This window comes from Ictidomys tridecemlineatus, chromosome X, assembly GCF_052094955.1.
Source record: "Ictidomys tridecemlineatus isolate mIctTri1 chromosome X, mIctTri1.hap1, whole genome shotgun sequence".
NCBI classification, from domain to species: domain Eukaryota; kingdom Metazoa; phylum Chordata; class Mammalia; order Rodentia; family Sciuridae; genus Ictidomys; species Ictidomys tridecemlineatus.
Window position 1 is genome coordinate 15,964,165 of NC_135493.1, and position 15,581 is coordinate 15,979,745.

The following is a 15,581-nucleotide window of genomic DNA, read 5'->3' on the forward strand; positions in this document are numbered from 1 at the left end:
AGCAAAATGTGTAATTCCCTCCAATTCCTTCCCAGTTGAATTTCCATCTCTCTTCCCCCTCAAAAATGTCCCCAGTTTCTCTTACCTTAATTCTGGACCATCACCTGAGGCAGAGCAAGAGTCTGTGGCTGGGTAAAGGTGGGCTTTGATGGCTAGAGCTGGCTGTCTGGCTTATTCTAGGGCAGCTCAGTGCTTCCGGAAGCAGGAGCTCAGGATCCTTACCCTCCCTTGGCTACTTTCTACCCCTCTAGCTGGGGCTGTGCAAGGCGTTTCCTGCTAGCTATCTATTAAGAATGCAGAAAATGCACTCCAACAAGTCAACCTGGTTGGGCACCTGCAGGAATGAGGAAAACTAATAGCTCTTTTTTTTCTTTCTTTTTGCATTAAAAAAAGTACTGTAATATTGTCTGGCCAACTTGTTGCTCAAAACCACACACGGGGTCAATAACAACTGAAACATCAGTTATGGGGCTTAGATCAAACTGATGTTATATTCCATCTTAGGAACTGAGAGTCAGTTTGGTTTATCTCTAGTTTCTCCTCTCCCCCTAGGAAAGCAAAGGGTAGTCCAGATCCCTAGATTTTCTGGACCTGTTACAGGCTTCTATGGAGTGAAGAATCCTATGAACCTGAAATATAGGAAGCCATTCAGGGATCCCAGCAGGAGGCTGGAGCACGGGGATCCATCCTCTTCTCACTAAATGGCATCATCATTCAGGTCCCAAACCCCACGGCCATTCCTATTCTTACTTCAACATTAATTCAACAAATATATTCCAGGAACTATTCTGGAAGGTCTGTTCTCAAGTGAACAAAACAGACCAAATCCTTACCATCACAGAATAAGTACTCACACACTGTATGTGTATATATATACACACACAGTCTATGTGTAATATCAGACAGTATTAAGTACTGTGAAGAAAATTAAGCAGAGAAATGGGAATCAGAAATGCTTGGGTAGGGCACTAATGCAGAGAGGGTAGCCAAAAAGGTGATATTTGAGCAAAACCCTGAGGGAGAAATCCCTGTAGAGACCTGCTTTCCAGCTTTCCTAATCCCTGAGGGAACATCAAATGCAAAACCTGACATCCTGGATGGTCTGTTCACAGAACAGCAGACACCAGTGTGGTTGAAGAAGAGACAGAGTGGGCAGAGGGAGGAGGAGCCAGAACCAAGGAGACCCCATCTGCCTTTGACTTCTCCTGTACATGAAAAAGAAATACACTGGAGGGTTTGGAGGGGCACATCAAGTTCTGTAAATTCTGCCTTTCAAGCACCTTTCAAGCCGTTCTCATTACCTCCCTGTCATTACCCTAGTTCAAGTCCACATAATTTCTCCCCAGGACCACTACCGCAGCCTCTTAACTGGACTCCTTATTTCTACCCTTCCCCTTTTCTAATTTAATCACCACAAGATGGTCAAGCAATCATTTTAGAACATACATAGAATCCAGGCATTCCTTGCTTAAACCCTACTTAATCTTTTTTTTTTTTTCCCAGCAGTATGGCCTATAAGGTCTGCCATGACCCACTCCCTACTTTAGTCTCTGTTCTTATCTCTCAAAACTCTCTGCTTCATTCCATTCCAAACCCACTCACTTCCTGGCTATTCCTTGAGCAAGTTAGACACCCTCTAAATTTTACCCTTTCTATTTTCTCTCTCTGGAATGCTCATCCTCGGGCATCTTCATAACTTTTTCCACTCACTTCATTCAAATCTTTGCTCAGTCACTTCTTCTAAGAAGCCTTCTCTGTCCAGAGTAGCAGCCTGTCAAACTCTCTGTCCTGTCACTCTGCTTTGTGTCTATTTAGAGCACTTTTCACTTCTTTACCTCATATTTCATATTTATTTGTTTATAGTTTCTCAGCCCTATGTAAAATAATGCCTGGCTTATAGTATGGGCTCAGTAAGTATTTGTTAAATTAATGTATGAGAAGTATGGAGAGAGAGAAATTATTCAATATTATCACTAATAAATGTACAACTGCCATAATGATGAATCAATGCCTAATACTAGGAAAGCTTATAGTTAGGAACCCTGACTTACTCAGGGAAGACAAGTACATTCCCTATGGAAATAATGCCTTGAGTTGAGATCTCATAGGCCCAGAAAGCTGAGCAAGAATTAACCAAGCCAAGAGAAGAGAGGGGGTGCTCTAAGCTTTGGAAACAGCACATGCAAAAGCGCTGAGGTGGGAGGGGCCTGGCAAATATGAGTGACAGGAGAAAAGGAAGCAGTGTATTTGCAGTGAGAAGGAAGATGGTGCAAGTTGAGCTGGAAAGATAGAGAGCAGAGTGAACAGGGCTTGGTAAGCCATATTGAAAAAAATTATCTTTTCTCTAAGAAGAATAAAAAGTTATTGAAGCATTTTACCAAAAAAATGTTTTGAAGAGTGTGGGGAAAGGGAAAAAAAGGGAAGTGGCATCCTTAGATTTCATTTTTAAATTATCAATCTGGCTGCACTGTGGAAAAAGGATTGCAGGAATAAATGAATGTGAATAGAGCAGTTAGAGGGCTGTCTGCTGGTGTAGGGAAGAGAGGATGACAGCTTTATCTTGAGCTTTGGGTAAAGGAGGAAGAAGTAGGGAGAAATCAATGGATTTGAGAGGTAGTTAGAAAATAAAATCAACATATTTAGTTGTGAATTGGATGTAGGAAAGAAAGGATATCAAGGATAATCCCTAGTTTCAGGGATTGCATAACTTTACTGATGAATGTGCCTTTCACGGAGATATGAAATATTGGATGAGTGTCATGTTTGCAAAAGAAAATAAAGACTTCATTTTGAGCATGTTAATTTTGAAGAGTCTTGGAGTTATGGAAGGAAAAAATGACAGTAGTTGGTCAGGAGAGAGGTCTGAAATAGAGATATAAATTTGGGGGCCAATAATACACAGATGACTATTGAATCCTTGAATTCTAACTTACCCAGGAAGAATAGAGACTGAAATATAAAGAAGGACCAAGCCGAAGCTTTGTGTGACTCCAACATTTACCAACCTAGTTGAAGTGATGAGCCCACAAACATCATGGAGAAGAAATGAGCAAGGATGTAGAATGAAAACCAGGAGGATGCTAGTATCCTAAAGCCCAAAGAAAAATGTATTTTCAAGAAGGTAGAACTAATCACCTGTGCCAAATATTACTGAAAAGTGGAAGGTTCTGACCTGAAAAGTGTCTTTTGGATTTAGTAGCATTGAGGTCAGATGTGACCTTGATTAGAGGTGTTTGCTCTGGTGATAAAGCCAAATGAAACTTCACATAGGATGGGAGAAGAGTAGAAGAGCTGGTACTGACAACATGGAGAGTACTTTGCAAGTGTTTGGAAGTAGAATAGAGAGATGAAACAGAATCTGAGGTAGGAGTAGGAGGGATGAATAAAGCTATTTCTTTTTATTTATTTATTAATTTATTTAATCTAATTTGTTATACATAACAGCAGAATACATTTCAATTCATAGTACATAGAGAGTACAATTTTTCATGTCTCTGGTTGTACACAAAGTAGAGTTATATCATTCATGTCTTCATACCTGTACTTAGGGTAATGATGTCCATCTCATTCCACCATCTTTTCTACCCCCATGCCCCATTCCTTCTCCTCCCTCCCCTTTGCCCTATCTAAAGTTCCTCCATTCCTCCCATGCTTCCCTCTCCCAATATCCATTGTGAATCAGCATCTTCATATCAGAGAAAACATTCGACCTTTGGTTTGTTGGGATTGATTGGCTAACTTGATTTAGGATGATATTCTCCAACTCCATCCATTTACCTTCAAATGCCATTATTTTATTCTCTTTTAATGCTGAGTAATATTCCATTGTGTGTATATACTAGTTTCTTTACCCATTCATCTTCTGAAGGGCATCTAGGTTAGTTCCACAATTTACCTATTGTGAATTGTGCTGCTATAAACATTACTGTGGCTTTGTCACTATAGTATGCTATTTTTAAGTCCTTTGGGTATAAACCAAGGAGTAAGATAGCAAGTTCCTGTTGAAAGCCACAGCCGGACAGAATGACGCCTGTCATTTGCCAGAGAGAATGGTTAAAAGATGATGCCAGCGAACCATTGAGATGATGATTTGAGTTAAGCTATATATAATCGCTGTGATGCTGGATTGATTGTATTGTATATTTGACCTTTACTGTCGGGCAATGGGGCAGCTCTTGCTGCCTCGGGTGCTCGCCTGCTACTTTGGAGTTCTCGCAGGGATTCCTGGAGAGTTCCCATTAGTTGGGGAAGTGCCAGAGGAGAGATTTCCGGTGTGGGGGGTTTCTGGAAGGGCCGAGTGGGTGGCGTTGGTGGAAAAGCGCGCGTGCAGTGCCGGTGAGAGTTGAAATAAAGTAGTTGCTGTTTGAACCTACAAGGCTTTGTGGCGGCTCGGTTATTCGTGCCCAGCCAGACTCCAGCAAGAGCCCCAGACCAGACAGGTACATAGCTGAGTTCTATAAGACCTCCAAAGAAGAACTAATACTAATACTCCTCAAATTATTCCATGAAATAAAAAAGAAGGAATGCTTCCAAACTCATTCTATGAAACCAATATCACCCTGATTCCAAAACCACACAAAGACTCATCAAAGAAAGAAAACTTCAGACCAATATCTCTAAAGAACATAGATGCCAAAATTCTCAATAAAGTTTCTGGCAAATCAAATACAAAAATATATCAAAAAGATAGTGCATCACAATCAAGTTGTTTCTTTTTCTTTTTTTACTTTTTAAATTAATTGCTCATTACAATACAATGATGTTGACATATCATACATTTGAATCAGATGGGGTATAACTTCTCATTTTTCTGAGTGTACACGTTGCAGAATCACATTGGTTATACAAATACATATATACATACAGCAATTCTAGTGTCTATTTTATTCTGCTGCCCTTCCTATCCCCCTTCCCCTCCCGTCCACTCCCATCACCTCTGTCTACCCAATCTAAGGTGACACATTTTTTTCCCCCTCACATCATCATACCTATATTCTGTATAACAATGAGGGTCTCCTTCCATCTTTCTTGCAACTCCCCTTCTCCCCCCCATTCCCTTCCACCTCTCTTCCCTATTTAGTGGTAATCTTCTTCTTATGCTCTTCCTCCTTACCCCATTTTGAGTCACCCCCCACCCTTATATCAGAGAAGATATTCGGCATTTTTTTTTTAGGGATTGGCTAACTTCACTTAGCATAATCTGCTCTAATGCCATCCATTTCCCTGCAAATGCCATGATCTTGTTATTTTTTAGTGCTGTGTAATATTCCAATGTGTATAAATGCCACATTTTGTTTATCCATTCATCTATTGAAAAGGGGCTGGGGTTGTGGCTTAGCAGTAAAGCTCTTGCTTAGCACATGTGAAACCCTGGGTTTGAACCTCAGCTGCATATAATTATAAGTAAATAAAATAAAGGTATTGTGCCCAACTGTAACTAAAGTATAAAATATTTTAAAAATTTTAAAGAAAATTTGGGTATCACAAAATCAAAGGTTGAATGTTTTCTCTGATAGGCAGATGCTAACACACAACCAGATATGGGGAGGAAGAATAGAAGTTCAGTAGGTTATACAAAGGGGAATGTAGATTTCAACATGATTAAAGGCCAATGAAAAGGGTCTATTTGAAAGCAGGAGGTTGAATATACTACAGAAATAAGGTATTATTAACAATAAAATACTTGAGAAAACAGGAGGAGAGAATGGGATCAAAGTCCAGGTAGAAGGATTGGCTTTTAATAGGAGGAGGTCCTGCTCTGTTTTAAGAGGAGAAAAGGGTATAGGATGGGCACAGACACAAGGAAGTTTATGACCTAGGTCCATGTGGTAGATACTATTAATTGGTTGTAAGAACCTTAATCCAATCAATGAATTAATTCCCTGATTGGGATTAGCTGGGAGGTAGCAATAGGCAGATACACTGTATGACTGGAGGAGGTAGGTTCCTGCGGGAATATCTTTGGGGTATACATTTTGTCCCTGGCGAGTGGAGTCTCTCTGTGCTTCCTGGTGCCAAGTTCCTAGCTGCTTTCTTCTGCCATGCCCTTTTGCCATGATGTTCTGCATCCCCTTCAGCCCAGAGCATCAGAGTAGACCATTTATGGATTGAGACCTCTGAAACTGTAAACCACAAAATAAACTTTTCCTCCTCTAAAATTGTTCTCTCCAGGTCTTTTGGTCATAGCAGCAACAAAGCTGACTAAAACAGAGTGCTAGAAAGCCAGAAAATGTATCACCAACAGACCAGAAAAATATAACTAGCCAGGTACTGTGTTAAACAATTTACATGCTTAAAACCATTTAAATAATTCTACAAGGCCGGTACTATTACCAGCCAATTTTAAAAGTTGAGTAAACAGAGCCACAGAGAAGTTGAGTAGCTTGTCCAAACCAGGCAACATGACTCTAAAGTCTGCACATTAGTCTGCTATGTTATGTGACCTTCCAGTAACAGCAAGAACTTTCTTGAAATTATCATACAGAACCCACACCTGGCTAAACTAGGATAAGCAGAAGAATAAAGGAGAAATTATCATGAATCTTCTAAATGGATACCCAGAAAATGCTTAGAGCTAGCAGAGGCTAAGAGCTAGCGTGAGTTGAAGGTCTGCCAAAGTAACTGGGCCATGCTCCAACTCTGTGCACAGTGTCTTGCTGTAGTGCTCACCTCTGGATATAGCTGGTGAGAACAGGATTCTAAGCAAAGCTCTTCTTATGCACAGGCAGGGGAGCCTAGTATGGATTTTGTGGTTGGAAAAGAGTGGGGTGTGCCCAGGTGATTTAGGGGCCATCATAAGGATATGGTTTCAAAAGGCACCTTGGTATCACTGTTAAATTTTCTAATGCACTCTACATTCAATAAGGTACTTTCCCAAATTCTGAACTATTCGCTTCCTTGACTTCAACCAGTTTGCTATCCAAGCTTCACAAATGGAAGTTCTCCTGTCCCTGTGTCCTTAACCATTCACTTGCACAACATGGTCACATTTGGAAAGGACACCTGTTGGGTGAATAGCGATCCTCACAGCTGTTGAGGATCCCAAGCCATTTACCAAAATGTAGCAATCTAGTGTTTCATATGAATAACCAATCACCAGATATTTAAGGAAAATCAACAGCATGGTACAGAAATACTAAGATGACGAGACCAAACCACTGACTTCTAAGGAGAAAATCAATGGAGAAAACAGAAGATAAATAAAAATTCTTGTTAGTGTCTTGAGAGATGTCCATGAGAGTACTGCATCCATAGGACAACATTATTCTGGCATGAAAAAAAATCAGAAAATAAAAAAGTTCTTAAAAAATTGAACCCATAATTGCTGAAATAAAATAACTCAGTAAAATAGGTAAGTTGCCATGGAAATAACTTGAAAACTCTTAGTAGTTTGGAAGCTCAAGTCATGGAATATCATTAAAATAGTCTATGCAATTATATGAAATTCACGTGTGTGTGTGTGTGTGTGTGTGTGTGAACTTCATATTATATATTTCAAATCAGTAAGGCAAAGATAGGTTAACTGCTGATATTGAAAAAATTGGCTATTCATTGGGAAAAGTAATGAGTTTATGGGTTAAATTAAATCTCAGTTATCCATTTTCTCTCCTGCTTCTATTTCTTCATCTCTACCAAATCATTGTCATCTTTCAAATGTCTCTCCCATCTCTAACACCTCCTCTTCCATTTCTATGTCTATTTGCAGCAAAACTTCTTGAAATTGTTGTCCATGGTTGGTCACTACCTCTACCTCTCACATTTGTATTCATTCCTAAATTCACTTCTTTGGGGTTTCCATTTCCACCAGTGCAATGTATTTACTCTTGCCAAGATCACAAATTGCCTTGATGATATTAAATCCAATGACCCTGTCTTGTCCTCATCTTGCTCAGTCTCTTAGAGGTATTTGTAGAGTTGACCATTTTTCTTTTATTCTTCATTCTCCTATTGGCTTCCAAGGCACTGCCCTTCCCTGTTTGTCTCTGAATTCAGTAGTTCTTTCCTCTCAAATCTCCTTTGCTCAGCCACTAAATTGCCTCAAGGATTGACTGGTTATGGGCTTCCTCCACTGATTCTAGAATCCCTCCTTTGATCATTCTAGCTCAGACTTTAATATGTTTGCCAGCCCTCTCCTCAAATAGGCATTTCAAACATAATATGTCTAAACCTGAACTCTTAATTCACTTCTAATCTGTTTCTCATACTGTATACAAACAGATATATCATTAAGATCAAAGATATATACGTAAACATTATGCTACTAAGCTAATAAAAGAATATATGGAAACATACATACAGAAAATACATTAAGGAGGGAATGGCCTTTCGAAGCCTGATATAAAGCTCAGAAGTCATAAAGAGAACAATTTACCAACTGGCACACACACAAAAAAACATGTGTGCGCCAACCCACCAAGTTCCAAGACAAACGGCAGACTGAGAGAACCTACTTGAGATCCTATCCATAATGGTTGCTATCCATAATATTTCAAAGAATTTCTACAAATCAAAAGGCAAATAAGCTCATGAAAAACTCATCGAAGAATACAAACAACCAAATCAGAGGAATAAATGCCAAGTCAACCTGTATAAGAATCAATGCTTAACTTCACGAGTTATTAGGGAAGTATAAACTGAGATATCATTTTCGACTATCAGATTGGCAAAAGCTTGAAAAACCAGTAACACCCAGTGTTAACAAGATTATAGGAACAGCATCTTCTAATATGCTTCTCATGAATACAAATTAGATCAATGTTGCTAGAGGTAAATTTGGTCACATTTATCAAAATATAACATATATATAACTTATGATGTAGCAAACCACTTTATGAAATCTGTTTTAAGAACTACTATTTCTCTAAATACAATAGATATTTTAAAAGAAATGTGCATTTAACAAAAACACATTTCTGATTTATAATTATATAACTGTAAGCAAACTACAAAGTCTCATGTTCATCTGCACAAACCTGCAGAAAGACTAATACCACTGTTGATCTTCACTTAATTTAAAAACTAAACTGAGCCAAACTAAAGAATGCCAGTCTGTAGAGAGATAGAATAAAGCTGCCTCTTTATCAGATAGGTAGAGCCTGAAGCTATTAACTCAACAAGGGTTTCTTGTGGAGGGGGGGCAGGGATAGTAGATATTTTTCTGAAATGTTGATTAATAATCTATTTTATAATAGAAAATAAAACACACCTGTGTTCCTCTTTCTTTCTTTGTAAGTGAATTATGTTTCACAGAATCTAAATTCACAGTACAAAAATAGCCAAGCATTGTTCAATTTTTCCCCATCATATTTATTTGGTAAAACTAATACATTCATTAAGATTGCATTACCTAAATCAGTATTTCCTTGGAATAGCTGGCAGCACAGCAGATGTGTTTGTTATAGTTTTGTCAACAGTATAAATGGATCATCACATGATCCATTTAGCTTAAGCTGCCACTAAAAGAAACAAATAAGGACCCTATCTCTGTTCCTCTTGCTGGCCTGCCTAACATTTATGCATGTCTACAGCTCACATTCGTCTCCTATTTACCTTTTCCTGATTTTTCCTATCAGAAAAGAGTCAGTCCCTTCTCTGCCCATGGTTCCTGAAGTATGGTCTCTGGTCCAGCATCATTCACATCCCCTAGGATAGTATGAGAAATGTAGAATCTCAGGGTCCACCCTAAACCTACTAAGTTACAATCTCTGGGGGGTGGGCCCTATGTTCTAACTAGTCTTTTGGGGTTTGCATGCTGAAATTTTAAGAACAACTGACCTAAGGGCACTGTATCAGAACATCATCAATTGCTGGGTACCAATGAAGCCACAATCGCACCAGTGCCTAGATGTTACCAGGTCCCTTGATCACCTACATTTGCAGGATTCTCAAATGCTTTCAAGTTCTATTCTATTCCTCTAAAGTATTCTGGGAGTCCCTAGGGCATGTTCACATATTGAATTGGTAATGGGTTTTGCTAATTTCTTCCATGCCTTATCCCCACTGTTGTTCAATAGGTGACTTTTAAGTGGATAGTTATAATGAATCCAGTCACCCCAACTAGACAAAAATACAAGGTGTGATGACTTGATGGAGTGAGATATGGAAGCCATTGGACATAATGCAGGACCAAATGATGAAGGCCACCACCCTACAAGTTGCATTGATAAAAGTGAATTGCCCACACAAAAGCAAGTTGATGACATCTCTCCAATTGAAATAGCCTGTTCTGGGATTTCTACCCTGTTATTTTCCTCTCCTCTATTTCACATGTATTTCTCTCTTCTTCAATTTCCCCTTTTCACACAACCTGATTTAATGATACCATTTTTTTAAAAGAAAACCTTCCTTCCAGAATCTGCTCCATTCTCTATTCTCTTTCATGACAAAACTACTCAAAGTAGTTACCTATAGTTGCTGCCTCCACATTCTTCCCACACATTCTCTTCTCACCACCCCTTATTTGGGTTTAATCCTGAACATGCTACTGAAATGACTCTTAATAAAGATCACCATCAACTTCCAGATTGACAAATGAAATGTCCCACTTTCTATTCTCATCTCAACTTCTAGCAATATTTGGTACAGTTGGCTATTCCTTACATCAGGAAATATTTCATGTGTGTTTCCAGAAACTCACATTCTCCTCTCTTTTATATCACTTACGACTCCTCTATTTCTTTTTCTGTCCCCTCTTTTTCTGTCTTGCCTAGAAATGCTCAAGTGTATGAGGGGTTCATCTAGTCCCAGCCTCTTTTCTCTCTATACTTTTTCCTGAAGACAGCTCATCTAGTTCCTTCCTTTAAATATTATCTTTTTCCTGATGTCACCAAGTTTATATCTCCAGTTCTTACTTCATCCCCAAGTTTCTGACTCATATATCTAATTGTCTACTTGACATATCCCATTGAATTTCTTATAGATGACTAAAACTTAACACAATGAAGACAGAAACCTTCAGCTGCTTCACTCCTCAAGGGTACTTGTTTTCCTGTTATCACCTACCAAAATTAATATAGCACCACCAGCCAGTCACTCAGTTGCTCAGGCCAAAATCCTAGAAAGTAATCCTTGATTTCTTTCCCTGAATCCCAACATCCAATCCATCAAAAAATGATATCCCTTGACCACCAAGATATAAACAGAATGAATCCTGTCATTTCTCACCATCTTTCCTAATAGCCTAGTTTGAGCCACCATCACCTCTCACTTGAACTATTACAACAGTCCCTTAAGGCCACCCTTTGCCACCAGCCCATAGTTTGTCCTGCTTTTAGCAGTCAGAATGATCTTTCTGAAGCATAATCCAGATCACACAACTCTGTTTAAAAGCTCCATAGTCTGTCTGTTGCAGTGTGTGTGTGTGTGTGTGTGTGTGTGTATGTGTGTGTATTTCTTTGCTGGTAATTACTTAAGTAATTGGGGAATAATGTTGGTATTACAGAAGTGGCATTGGTTGTACAATACACTCTATTGTCATGTATATCTAAAAAGAACAAAACAAGAACGAGATCCTAAATAGAATAAGATGTACTCCATGTATGTATATGTCAAAATACACTCTACTTAAAAAGAACTAATATTTTAAAATGGCATCGTTCACATGCCATTTTTCTAGCACATTAATATTTTCAAGCTGTGACCAACTTTTATACTACTAAATAGGAGGCCTTAGCAGTACATGAAGACCTTAAGCATAAGCAGAACTCTACAGAGACACCCTCCTTGGTACTAGGGTAAGCAGTTAAATGATTTAAATTTTTGCTGTTTTTTTTTCCTATGTTAAGCTATCTGATAAAACTGAGTATTGATGAAGATGATGCAAAAGTAATGTGAAAAAGACTATGTCCCAGATCACTTTTTAAATTTTGGTTAAAATTCCTCACTATTAGAAGTGAATGTCCTGTAGGACTTATATCTTGAAGGAGGAAGCTGAGCAGGATTTAAAGGTTAACAAAAGATTAACTGATCGGGTTATGGGATGCAAATGGTATCAGAGATAAACTCCACTATTTCTATCACTGGACTTGGTATTGTGCTTCTGAACGCTCTACTTACTAAGTTCCATGGATTTTGAATGATTTGCCCTAACTCTGCATCTCCCATAAGCCCTATTATTTTTAGCACACATCGTTGCATTGTGTGAAGCATTCAGAGGTGCCATTACACTAGAAACATCTATACTTACTGTAAAACCCAAAATACAAACTTCTTGACATCTTCTCCCCCACTTTTTATATCTACCACCAAAATATATCCTAAATCCAATCACTTTTCACTATTTGCATAGATATCACCATCTTTTGCTTGATTGAGCTACTGAAAAACCCTCCTAATCTTCTAGTTCTGTTTCCTTGATGCAGCTAAAAAAGCTCCCTTTAAAACACAAATCAGATGGAATCATTTGTTTAAAAGTCAAAGTTCTAATGCCTTTCTATATGCTCCAAATAAAATTCACCTTCTTTCCAGGGCTCTCAAGTCCCTCTCTTTTCCAATCTGGCCCCACAACCTTTCCAGCCTCATCATCCACCACTCCCTCCCTTGCTCATTCTACTCCAGACATACCGACCTTTTTTTGGATTTTGGACATGTCAAGTTTATTCTTGCCTCAGGGTCTTTTCATTTGCTATTTCTGCTGCCTGGAACCATCTTACCCCAATCTCTTTATCTGGCAAGACCTTTTCATTGAGTATTGGCTTTAATGTCACCTCCTCAGCAACCTTCACTCCTTATCACCCTGGCTAAAGAATCATCTCCACAATAAAAGAGAAAAAAATCATGGCATTTGCAGGTAAATGGATGGAGTTAGAGAAGATAATGCTAAGTGAAGTCAGCTAATCCCCCAAAACCAAATTCCAAGTGTTTTCTTTGATATAAGGAGGCTGATTCATAGTGGGGGAACACGGGAAGAATAGATGAACTATAGATAGGGGAGAGGGGGTTGGAGGGGAAGGGAGGGGGCAGGGGGTATTTAATGATGCTGGAATGTGATGATCATTAATATCCAAAGTGCCGCAGTCTGGCTGGGCACGATTCAGGAGCCACTTGTCAAAAGAAACGAACTTTATTTTTAGAACCACACGTGCCAATCAAAACAGCTCCTCAGGAAAAAAACCCTCAGAGCCCAACTGCCACCACCGGCTTCCCACAAGCCTCTCCTCAAACACACCAGCCTCTCCCACTCCCACAATCCTCCTGCTCTTGAGGCCGATTGGCTGGGTCGCATGGGCAGAGCCAAAGAAGTCCCCCATTTCCCCCAATGAGCAGCTCCATGGTCTGAAAGGGCAGGGAAACAGCCTAGTGAGCATCACCGCAGAGGAGCCAATCAGCTAGAAGTTGCTGGGGCCACTGTGAGCCAATCATCAGCCGGCAGCTGGAAGTTTGCTGGCAGCTGGAAGTTTGCTGGGGCCCCTTTGGCTGTGGCTCTCAACACCAAAGTACATGTATGAAGACAGGAATCAGTGTGAATATACTATGTATACAACCAGAGATATGAAAAGTTGTGCTCTATATGTGTAATAAGAACTGTAATGCATTCTGCTGTCATATATAAATAAATAAACAACAACTAATTTATGTTCCAGAACTTCCACTAATTCAGATTGACAAATCTTTCCAATAACCCTTATTTGTGAAGTTTTCCTTTAAGTAAAATACCTGAATAGCATTATTTTTGTTTCTCAATTAATATTTAATGAGAAAAATGGGTAAGGGTTTACCAAGTTATATTTTACCCCTGTAAAAGAAATGTATCTACAAAATGTCAAAAGAAAGAGAGAGAGAGAAAAAAAGAATCATCTCCTCGGGCCAGGTTGTCTCTAGTACATTCTCCTGATTTAATTTGTTCCCAGCATCTATCATCAGATTTATCTTTCCCTAATTCCCCCTTGTTAATGAATGGTGGGTTTCATAGTGGCATATTTGTACATATATAAAAATGTAATTTTATTATATTCCCCACACCTAGACCAATGTCTGGCTCATGGTCTGTATTTATTGTGTGAATGGAGAGTCTAATTATCACTTTTATAAGCAAACTCCCATTGTATGGAACTTTGGTGTAAAAAGGCTAATGTTCAAAGATTCTCAGGGCTGTTCTTATATTCAATGGATATTCTTGCATACTTTCACTCATTCATTGTAAATAGCTTATTGATCCACCATTCTCCCTGTCATCCTTCCTGGTGATTTGAATATAAAGTGCAGCTAGAAGTGAAGCTTGGTGCCTTAATATTAAGAAGACTAAATTTGTAACAGAAACATTGGTAAGTATATAAATGAAAAATTGTCTTATTGCCAAATGGCCCAAATTCCTTTGCTTCTACAGTGATACTGGAATTGGGCTCTCGTTTCTTTACTGTAATAATAAAGGAAGAAGATACTTCTAGTGACTAGAGATAATACACGTCATCAAGCTGAAAGAGATCCAAACAAATTTGTAAACACACAATAATTTTTGGTAAAATTGCTGGTTATCTGCAGAACAGATGCAGAAACTAAAATAACAGGGAAGAACAGTGTAGGGAAATCAGAAACTAAATTTTAGAGATTGAATCAAGGGGTCTCTCAAAGGAAATTTCACATAGTTCATTTTTTAGCATGTTATGCTATCCTTTTTTTGTGTGTGTGGTGCTGGGGATTGAACCCAGGGCCTTGTGCATGCTATACATGTTTTTATTTTATTTTTATTGGTAAAGATTAATTATATAGAAATGTGGGTTTCATTGTGGTGTATTTGTGTGTGTGTGTGTGTTTGTGTGTGTGTATATATATAGTAATTTGATCAATTTCACTCCCCAATACTTCTCCTACACTCTTCTCCCTCCCCCTATCAAAAAAAAAAAAAAAACAAAAAACAGAGATTCCTTTTCTACTATCACAGCATCCTTTTTCTCCTGATTGGTTGTCTGTTTCCTTCTAACTTCTTCATATGAGAGAAAATATATGGTACATTTCTCACTGAGTCTGACTTAGATTGCTCAAAATTATATTCTCCAGTTCTATCCATTTTCCTGCAAATGACATAATTTTATTCATCTTTATGGCTGAGTAATATTCCATTGTGTATATGTACCATGTTTTCTTTATCTATTCTCTGTCAATGTACACCTAGGCTGATTCCATAACTTGACTATTGTGAATTGTGCTGTGGTAAGCTTCTATCTGTAAGTATGCTGACTTTAAATCTTTTTTTTCTTTTTTTTATTGGTTGTTCACAACATCACAAAGCTCTTGACATATCATATTTCATATACATTAGATTGAAGTGGGTTATGAACTCCCAATTTTTACCCCAAATGCAGATTGCAGAATCACATCGGTTACACATCCACATTTTTACATAATGCCCTATTAGTAACTGTTGTATTCTGCTACCTTTCCTTTGAATAAATACTAAGGTATGGTATATTTGGATCATATGATAGTTCTATCTTTAGCTTTTTGAGGAAACTTTAAATGGGTTTCCATTGTGATTTCCAAGAGTATGTAAGAGTTCCCTTTCCTGCATGCTCCCCAGTATTTATTATTATTTGAATTATTGATGATTGCCATTATAACTGGAGTCAGAGAATTTCTATGTAGTT

At 38.5% G+C, this 15,581-nt stretch overlaps 1 protein-coding gene across 3 annotated transcripts in view; it reads right to left on the reverse strand.

The window, feature by feature from the left end:
- The window catches only part of Vgll1 (vestigial like family member 1), a 39,560-nt gene that overhangs the window by 20,904 nt on the left and 3,075 nt on the right, over positions 1-15,581 (reverse strand). For 2 of the 3 annotated variants that reach the window (XM_078034221.1, XM_040286118.2), the window contains exon 1: positions 86-247. The exons of the other annotated variant lie outside the window; for it this stretch is intronic. The gene's annotated coding sequence lies outside the window, so the exon portion shown is untranslated. Of the gene's footprint in view, positions 1-85; positions 248-15,581 lie in introns of those variants that run through there. 3 annotated transcript variants of the gene reach the window in all.